This window comes from Macadamia integrifolia, chromosome 11 (assembly GCF_013358625.1).
Source record: "Macadamia integrifolia cultivar HAES 741 chromosome 11, SCU_Mint_v3, whole genome shotgun sequence".
NCBI classification, from domain to species: domain Eukaryota; kingdom Viridiplantae; phylum Streptophyta; class Magnoliopsida; order Proteales; family Proteaceae; genus Macadamia; species Macadamia integrifolia.
This window is the reverse complement of record NC_056567.1, coordinates 25,668,490-25,677,494: the sequence shown is the minus strand read 5'-3', so window position 1 is coordinate 25,677,494 and position 9,005 is coordinate 25,668,490. Positions and strand designations below refer to the sequence as shown.

The window sequence follows — 9,005 nt, the reverse complement described above, 5'->3', positions numbered from 1 at the left end:
TTAATTTCAGATTTAGTTCATTCTAATGTCTTTGTCCATGTTCTAGTAATTTTTCATTCTTACTCATCCCCATGGTTAACTAAATCTTCCAACTTGGGAGTTGGATGAACTATAAAATGAGGAGTAACTTGTAAGCAATTGATGCTCGTTGTCTTAATTCCATGTAACCAAAACTCTATTGCAAAGTCAAAATTATGTATGCCAATGATTACCTTTTGTATGCGTAATTACCAACTTCCAATATGGTCTTGTTTATAATCTAATGCTATGTATGTGTAGAATAACTCATAGGACATATTAGATTTAAAAATTCATATTTCCTATTGACCTATTCATGCATGCGATATAGGGCTAGATTGTTTGTAGATTGTTCTTAAATCTCATGGTGGATTCTAATTCCTAAGTGCTTCCCCACATCATAATTTCACACATCTTAGTGCTTGTATGATTTTAGATTCATTTATTCATTCTTACCTTAATCTTGGTTCACTTTATTTTTGTATCTTTAATTTAATTCCATGGTTAATTCTTGTCCTTTTCACTATTATTAGTTTAGTTTACTTTAATTTGTGATACCCCATTAGTTAGTACATTCTGCCTAGGTTGGAACTGAATTTTTCATAGAGCTCACCTCCCTGTGATCGACCAGCGGCTGCACATGACCCGTGCACTCGGAATGGATTTCCTAGCTATGCACCAAACAACAGCTTACGAGTGATATTCAACTTCGATCCATATTAAGCTCATATGCATCGCTAGTTTAATAGCTTCAGAAAATGTAGTAAATTCAGCACAAAAGTTTGTTGTAATTCTTTCAAAGAAGAAAATCATTGCAAATTGCTGCTCAAATGGTCACACACAACCCCTCCAGTGCTTTTGTAACTAGGGTTACCCAAAGGAACACCCATCAACATTAATATTAAAGCATCCTTCTGAATTTCATATCCAGCAAAGCCCTATAATCTCCTTGGGGTGCTTGGATGATCTCCTAGATGTAGAGAAGCAGAAAAATGGAGCTTCTTTAAAGATTTTATCATCATAGGATTGACGCACGATAGATCATCCAGGTCATCAAGCACAACCTTCACTATCATTGGCATTGGTCTGCAACAGTTGTCATGACGCCGATGATTCCTGTCACACCAAGCCTCCAATAGGCCAAGGTATATAGCTGATGAGCACATTTATGTGTAAAATCTATTGTAGTAAAATATGCATTTTACATATTTAGAATGGAGCTACCTTGGGTTTTACTCTCTTTTTGCATGTTTTATAATTTCAAGGCCTTAAGGACTATCGGGCTCTATATCTCCAATTTTATACTAAAGAGGTCTTATTTTTTTTTCATGTTGCGAAGAGGATGAAATTCTGAGCAAGATGGATGTGTTCAATTGCAAGTACACATTCGTTTGGTCAACCGTACAAGTAATTATTCTTTTCGGGGCCAGAAAAAGAATAATGGATCAGAACTGAACTGAGATGCAGAATCAGCCCATCTGTAGTTGTCCTAAGGGTATAAGGAATATTTTAAATGCCAACAAGGATCGATGGACCACATCCTTAAGGGATTGAAGATTCATTTTTGGTAACAACAACTACCCAGTGTAGTTGGTGAGTTGTGATGTGCAAAATCCCTTGCTTATTAGGAGGTCTCAAGTTCGAACCTCTTAGCAACCATTTTGTTGAGGTTTTTTCTAGAAGATTTTCTCTCTCCTACTCATCACTTAAAGGAGGTCGACCAAGATGGTTGTACGCAAGTTTGAAGAAGAGAGAGAAAATAAAGAGAAAAAATAGGAAAGAAGAAAAAAAGAAAAGAAAAGACAAGGGCATGGATGGAATTTTCCATTAAAATATAATATTGTCCAAATCCAAGAAAGAAAAATCGGTCAAAGGGGGTTTCTTGTGCAAGAAGAGAGAGAAAAATAGAAAAATGGAGAAAAAATAGGAAAAAAAAGGTAAGAAAAATCGTGGGAGATCTCTCTCCACACGTTTTCTCTCTCCTCTCTCCTCCACTTCATCAACAAGATAAAAAAAAATCTTTTTTTTTAGAAGCTAAAATCGTTAGCTTCCCTCCCCCATTCTCTATATAATAGAATTAACACAAGGGGAGGAAGCACTTCATCTTCTAGGGTTTTTTCTTAGTTGCTCTATCTCTTTCTCTAGTTTTCTCTTTCTCTAGCTGTGGTTATAGGTTTATGCTTTAAACACTTTTGTAAGTTCTTTTTATTCAATTAATGCAAGCGCTTTTGTTTTTGATTTTATCTTTTATTTTTATTGTTTAAACAATTGAGGTTGTAATTTTCAAGTTCTAGTTCTAGGCTTAGTTCTAGGTGACAAGAACAAGCTATGAAGCATGTCTTTCAAGTTCAATTTTTTCTTCAGATTTGTTTTCTCTAATACTAGAAATTTCAGATTTGGTTTATTCCAGATCTGATTTTTAGTACTGGTAGTATCTCAAATCGATCAAGTTTTCAGTTCAAGGGTTGAAGTTCAAGTAAGTAGGCTCCTTCAGTAGTCTTCTCTCCTCCCTCTCATTCCCTCTTCTGACTGTCCTTTCTTTTTTAATTTAGGATTTTAATTTCAGTCGTTACATTATTGCTATCCCTTTCCCCGGTAACAGCGCCAAAATTTGTTTGAGATTTTAAAATGTAACTACAAGTGTACGGATCAGTGTAGCTACTGGTCGAACACAGGGAGAGTAGCCACTTTATTTTTTTACTTCTTTTAATAATGCAAAAGTGAACCGATTAATGGTTGTGGTCTAATTCTAATTACCGTCCTAAACATATGTATCTAAAATAACATCTTAACCATTCGTTATCTAAGAATTTAAATATGCAAGCCACACAATTAAAATTAAATAAATAAATAACTGAAAATAAACACCCCACGCAATTAAAAAGCAATGAAGGAAAAAAATGTTGAAATAAAAATAAAGTAAAAGAAAAGGGATAAAGCTAGAGAGAGACTCACAAGTAGGTTGTATGGGTTACCCATAAATTCCATAATCTCATGGGAACAGTTCACAGTTGTCTTCCTTAAGAAGTTTTTCCCAACTCACAAGATCAATAAGCTTAGAAGTGATACCCTTCAGTTTAGGCAAAAGCCTAGTGAGTCCTTTTCCAAACTTATGGAGAGATTCAAGGATCTACTCCAAGAATGCCCTCACCATGACCTAGACTTATGGAATTTATGTCAAACAACTTATGAGGGTATTGATTACCCAACTAAACAAATGATAAAGTCTATGTGCCCTGAGGGATTCACATCCTTTACAGATGAAGGAAAGTCATGGGAATTCTTACTTGACTTAGTTGACAAAACCCGTGAATGAGAATCAACCCAAGAGAGTGAAACAACCATAGGAGGAAAATGGTATTTTGTGGATGGGATAGTAGCCAAGGAAGCCTAGTTGGATAGCCTAATCAAGAGGATTGAGGCTATTGTTCCTAGAGAGTCATCATGAGTCAATTTGGTTAAGATTTGTGCTTGGTGCTAGTCCCCTGGACATGTCATAGAAGAATGCCCCAACACCTCTAGGGGCACTTCTAATGATAGTGTTAATGCCTTATACCAGAATAATCCATATAGTAACACCTACAATCTAGAATGGAGAAATCACCCAAATTTCTCTTGGAATCAGGGCAACCAAGCAGGGCCTTCCAATTTTCATAATTAGGGTCAACCTGGACCCCAAAGGCCTCCCTTTGCACAACAATCTTTTTCCCAAAATACTTTTCCTAGTTCAAATGTAGGACCACAGGCTAGTTTTCCTAGGGCCCCTCTCTTATCATCTTATTAGCAACCCCCTAGGTTTACTAAAACTGGAGAAGCAAGTAGAATAAGTGACCTGAAATAAAATATGGCCCTCATCATGACAAGCCATCAAAATCTTACGAGAGAACTCACCCAAGTTATCTCAATTATACGTGAGAGGGAAAAAGAAACTTTATCCAGTCAACCAGAGTCTAACCCTAGGCATCACAGCCTATTAGTTCACATGCATCAACTAATGCACCACTAAATATAGTACAAGGTTAGATCCAACAAGGACCATTTAACCAATGTAATGTTGTTTATGCCCTTAGAAGTGGTAGCGAGTACCAACAGAGCGTTCCTAAATCTTTCCCATCTATTACTCCTGTTAACTCTCCTTCAGTTGAGGACACAAGTCTGCCTCTTGTTCCAGGTTTGTCTGGTGAGCCTAAAGATTCTTTTGAAATTAAAGATGATTTGGTTGAGAAAATAAAAAATGATTCTTCTGAAAAAGAGCAAATCCCTTACAGTCCTTATGTTCCTCCTATCCCATTTCCTAATCGCTTGGTAAACAAAAAGAAGATTGCTTCCATGGATAAAATTTTAGAAGTATTCAAAAAGGTAGAAGTGAACATCCCTCTTTTGGATGCCATATCCCAGATCCCCGCCTATGCAAAGGCACTAAAAGATTTGTGTACTCACAAACATATCACTAATGTGCCCAAAAAAGTGTTGTTAGCAGGTAACATTAGTTTCATAATTACTCAGCCTATAGCAGCCTAGTATAAAGATCCAGGGAGTCCTACCATATCTTGTGTCATAGGCAACACCTATATTGAGCATGCCTTACTTGACCTTGGCATACATGTGAATCTTTCACCTTACCATGTGTACAAGCAACTAGGATTGGGAAAATTGAAAGCCACTGAAACTACTCTTCAGTTGGCAGATAGGTCTGTTAAGATTCCTAAAGGGATGGTTAAGGATGTCTTACTTAAGGTAGAGGAATTTATTTTCCCTGTTGATTTCATTATATTAGATACCAAGCCCTTCTCAACCAAGGATGAGATCCCAATAATTATAGGACGACCATTCTTGGCTACCAGTAATACATTAATTAACTACTAGAATGGTTTTCTAAGGTTATCTTTTGGCAACCAAACTATTGAGTTTAACATGTTTAGGATAGGCAAACAACCACATATGGAAGAAGAGATCAATATGCTTGAGATTTTTTGGATTTTTCTGATGATTTAATTATCAACTTTGATATTAATTTTGATTCAGAATTCCAAGAGGGTATGGATGAGTTGGATGATGATAGTGAAAATTTCTTTTCTGAAGTATTGAGTCTTCACACACCTGTGGAGCCCTTAGGACCCCTTTCTAATTCCATTCCCAAACCTTCCATAGTTAAGCCCCCTAAGCTAGATCTTAAGGAGTTGCTATCTAATTTGAGGTATGCTTTCCTAGGGCCTGACTAGACTCTTCCTATAATAATTTCTTCAAATTTGACTTCTAGCCAGGAAGAGGAGTTACTTAAAGTGTTAAAAGATAATAAGGAAGCCCTAGGTTAGACCATGGTTGATATCAAGGGTATAAGCCCTTCTATTGTGCAACATCATATACATCTTATGGAGGATTCCAAACCATCCACGGAACCCCAAAGAAGAGCTAACCCAGTGATGATGGAAGCCATTAAGAAAGAGATCCTAAAGTGCTTGAATCATGGAATAATTTATCCTATTTCTAAAAGCCAATGGGTAAGCCCAGTTCACGTAGTGCCTAAGAAGTCTAGGGTGACTGTAGTTCCCAATGCCAATATTGAACTAATTCCAACCCGTGTCCAATTAGGGTGGAGAGTGTGCATAGATTACAAAAAATTTAATGTGGCAACCTGGAAGAATCACTTCCCATTGCCATTCATTGACTAGATGTTCGAGAGGTTAGCTGGACATGAGTACTATTGTTTTCTTGATGGATATTCTAGTTATAACCAGATCCCAATTGCTTTAGAGGACCAACATAAGACCACTTTTATATGCCCACATGGAACATTTGCTTACAAGCGTATGTCCTTTGGGCTTTATGTTGTAACCTGACAGTCACTAAGAGGGGGGTGAATCAGTGAGTCTAATTCTGATCCCCAAAAACCTGTCTGATGTCTGGCCAAGAAAAACCTGATATACCTGTCCTTGTTCGCACACAGTCGTATGCACACTCAGCCTCTCATAGACACTTCCAAGTGTGCACACTTATTCCGTATTTTACGCACTTCAATATAAAATACAAACAATAAGCACCCACAACATAGGATTTTTATGAGGTTCGAAAATTTATCTACATCCCCGAAGTAGTGTCTGTAAAGGCTTCGTACCTACTCAATACAATTCTCAAGCTGAAGCTGAGATGGCACTCGCAGTACTGGTATAATGTGTAGCACCCATTACACGGAAGCACCCACTCCCGGTGCTTAGCACCCACTAAGCACTCAATAAAGAATATAGTAAATTTGGGCTTATATCAATACCCTACAGTCAAGCTCTGCTTAGCGTATACATCCACAACTAGCTAGCATGCTTACAATTCATCCACAACTAACCTAGCATGTATACATTCATCCACAACTAACTCTAACATACATACATGCATATAATGTAAATCAACGGTTAGAGAATCTCACAACTGATTGCCTGGGATGACTGAAAATTTGTACTGATAAGTTTGGTCCTCACACCTTCTCTTTCTTGGCTTCTTGCTCTTCAAAGCAAACACATCATTGCTTTCTTCTCTTTCTCCTTGGCTTTGAGTTAATGTATCATTAACACACCTCAACCAGCTCTTTTACCTCCTTTAATGGCCTAAGAATATTTATCATCAAGTATTACAAAGAGGGGGAAGCTTCTCTTACCAAAACCGTTGCCTTCCTTCACTTAAAACTCATTCTTTTTGGGTCCATGTTTTAGGGCTTGAAAAAATGAAGAAGTCGCAACTTGGTTCACCCAAATCCGAGTTAAAATGAGGGAGATATGACCATTTGAAGTTGGAGCAATAGGATAGCCTGAAACAGAATCTTCGTAGGAGTGGTGTAGGCTACACCGGTGGCACACGCAACAGAGCCATAGATCTAGCCGTAGATCTCATCAAAAGATATGTGCCATTCGATTAAACCAATGGACAATAGATCTAAACCATAGGTTTTGAATCTCAATGATGTCATTATGACGAAGGCGCTGACATCGTCAAAGGTGTTGTCGACCATGGATTGGCCACATCAGCGCATATTCCGAAAGGTTGTCGGCTTAACCCATAAAGGAGAATCATTTAGAGACCATTAGATCTAGATCTATAAGATCTAGTTGATCCAGATCTAAGGGATTGGAATCTAAGCTTCGGTGATGATGCAGATACGACACACACTAGTCAATGCAATATGGTGTAGTGCCAAACCATCATATCTAATACACTCCACCAATGAGAAGCCTCAGTTAAGTATCTTCAATGCAAGCTCTTGCATGAAACGTCAGATCTAAATCTGACCAACGTGGCTCAATCTGAGCCGTGTATTAAGGATCCCTCTGATTCTCTTATATACACATATGCCCTTGCCTTCATATTTTTCAGTGCTTAAAGATCCCTTGCAACTCAGACCTTCAAAATCTTAAAATTATACAAAAGCCCTTCAAATTTCAAAAATAAATTCTGAAAAATCCACCCAACAATGAGAGTAACTGATGAATTTTCAGTTTGGATTTTCGAACTGGCTTCACGGAAACACTTATAACTTTTTCATACGATATCCGATCGAGATGAAATGAAGTACGTTGGAACCATGATTGGACGCTCTATGACTTTTTAGAAGATCCGATCATCTGACTCAGCAATGTAAAAAGATCGAAATGCCCCTAGATTTTTCCAATGACGCATCTTTCTCATACGGAATCAGAACGTGACGAAATCAGAACCGTTGGAAAGATTGAATTTTTGTCGTATCGTTACATGGAGAACACTTCCTTTAAAAAAAAATTCTTCAATGTCGAAATTACCCTCGACTTCCACAAATGCCGTAAATTTTTCATATGGTATCAGAATGTGATGAAATCAAATGCACTGGACTAGGTAAATTACAATCTACCTTTTTTATGAAGAAACAATCTTCTAAAAATGTCATTTTCATTACCAAAAATGATCTCGGGCATAAATAGGTTAATTTTACTAGTTTTAACCCAGAAACACACACCATCCCGCTCTGTTATCTCATTGGTGACATTGGACACTATCATGTCATCATTTTCATCCATGTCACCCAAACTGGCCACGTCATCACCATCACGTGGTTGGGTTGCCAATAAGGACAACCATAGAACAACACTTTGCAATGCCCCTGCTATGTTCCAATGATGCATGATGAGCATATTTTCTAACATGGTCAAAAAATTCTTAAAAGTATTTATGGATGACTTTTCAATTCATGGGAATTCCTATTCTGAATGTCTTCATTATCTTTCCCTATTTTTGAAAAGGTGCATATTTAAGAATTTGGTTTTGAATTGGGAGAAATGTCATTTTATGGTTAAATCTAGTATTGTTTTAGGCCATGTAATATCCAAGGAGAGAATTAAGGTAGATAGAGCCAAAGTGGATTTAATTGATAATTTACCACCTCCTTAATCTGTTAAGGACATTCGGTCTTTTCTAGGGTATGCAGGCTTCTACAGAAGGTTTATTAAGAACTTTAGTCAGTTAACCCGACCTCTTACTTCATTACTTGCCAAAGATCAAACTTTTGAGTTTTCTAAAGAGTGCCTAGAATCCTTCAAACAACTTAAGAAAGAGTTGACCAATGCACTCATTGTTCAACCACCTGTTTGGACTGAACCTTTTGAACTGATGTGTGAGCGGTTTTAGGTCAAAGGATTAATAAGTTGCCCACTGTCATTTACTAGACTAGTAGGACCTTAAATGATGCACAACTCAATTATACAACCACTGAAAAAGAATTTTTAGCTGTTGTGTTTACATTAGAAAAGTTTCGGTCTTACTTAGTTGGTTCACATGTGGTGGTGTATACTGATCATTCTGCTCTTAGATACCTAGTTCAGAAGAAGGATGCCAAAGCCTGTCTTATTAGGTGGATTTTACATTTACAAGAGTCTGATTTAGAAATTAGGGATAAGAAAGGAGTTGAAAACCTAGTTGCAGAACATTTATCCCAGCTTCCTAATTCCTTGACTGTTGATTCTCCAGTC

At 37.3% G+C, this 9,005-nt stretch overlaps 1 non-coding gene and 1 pseudogene across 1 annotated transcript; one reads left to right on the top strand and one right to left on the bottom strand.

Moving 5' to 3' along the window:
- Positions 1-3,070: 3,070 nt before the first annotated feature.
- On the bottom strand, positions 3,071-3,177 carry LOC122094580. Its single transcript, XR_006144895.1, has one exon. It is a non-coding gene; the product is annotated as a small nucleolar RNA R71 (small nucleolar RNA).
- A 1,131-nt stretch (positions 3,178-4,308) lies between these two features.
- On the top strand, positions 4,309-4,950 carry LOC122093664 (annotated as a pseudogene).
- Positions 4,951-9,005: the final 4,055 nt, after the last annotated feature.